Raw genomic sequence first — 1,327 nt, 5'->3', positions numbered from 1 at the left:
TTAGAACAACATATGTGGACCCTTCTATTAAATTTTCAAGTATTTTGTCCCAGCTAATTTTTTTTTATCAACATTTATAAAAAAAAAATCAAAAAAAATCGATTATTTCAATTGCCTATAAATAGATTAAAAATTAGTGAAATATTTTGAAAATAAAACTATATAAAGAAAATGCCAATTTAAACAACTGGTAAAATTTTCAAGTGTCTACGACTCATACTTTTTGAATAATAACAAATATCAAAAATCGTTTGAGGCTAAACCGTTATTTAATGCGGTTTTGTAAAAATTTAAATTTCAAACACTCCTAAAAATTTTTTGTCTTAGTCCGGTTGAGTTTTTTTTACAGATATTTAAAGAAAAACTTATGGAGAACCTTGTACCAAATTTTAAAAGCTTAGTTATAAAAGAAAAAAATTTTACGATTTTTCAACCTCAAAATTACTTGCAAATTTTCGCAATTTTGACATATTTCGTATAAATTTAAACTTTAAGCACTTATAAAAAAAAATTGTGACTAACGATTTTGGATTTTTTTTTATCACTGTGAGAACAACTTATAAGAAACCTTGTATTAAATTTTCAAGTTTTCTATCCAACCAAAAATTTTTTATCGTTATTTTAAAAAAAAATACTTAGAAAAATTGAAAATTTCATTTGTCTATAAATAGCTCAAAAAAAGTCGAAACACTTTGAAAATTTAACCCTGTATAGACAACGCTAATATAAACATCTGTTGCAAATTTCAAGTGCTTACAATAATTATTTTTTGAGTTACAGTAAAATTAAGTTTTCGTTTTTGTCAAAAATTGGTTTTGCGTAAAAATTCGCGTTTTTCCGTTATTTTTTTAAGGTTTTTCCTGCCGCTTTTGAAAAGTATTGGGAAATTTTCACTTTTGACCCCCCAAAGTACCAACTAGATTCACTTTCCTTTCAGAAAAGGTACAACTTTTGAAAATCGAAGCATTTTTACTGCTCCAAAAGTTGTCGTCAGACACAAAAAAAAAAAAAAAAAAAAAAACACACATCATTGTAAAATCAATACATTCATCACTTCGTTCAGAATCTAAAATATCAATAATAAATATTAGGGGCAATAATTTTTATTCAATAGATATTAATTAGGTACTATTAACCATTAAATAATAGTTATAGTTATAATATAGTTATAATAATATGATACACGAAAATATGCTTAACATTTTGAGGGAGCTAGGTTATATTCACGGTATCTTTCTTGTGATGTAGTTATATTTATGACACGACGTATCTGATGACTTTTTAATTTGTTTAGCTTTTCAGTGATTTAACCTATACTACTATAAAC

Source organism: Acyrthosiphon pisum, chromosome X, assembly GCF_005508785.2.
Source record: "Acyrthosiphon pisum isolate AL4f chromosome X, pea_aphid_22Mar2018_4r6ur, whole genome shotgun sequence".
Classification (NCBI taxonomy): domain Eukaryota; kingdom Metazoa; phylum Arthropoda; class Insecta; order Hemiptera; family Aphididae; genus Acyrthosiphon; species Acyrthosiphon pisum.
The sequence above is the reverse complement of the archived record's forward strand: the minus strand, read 5'-3'. Positions refer to the sequence as shown.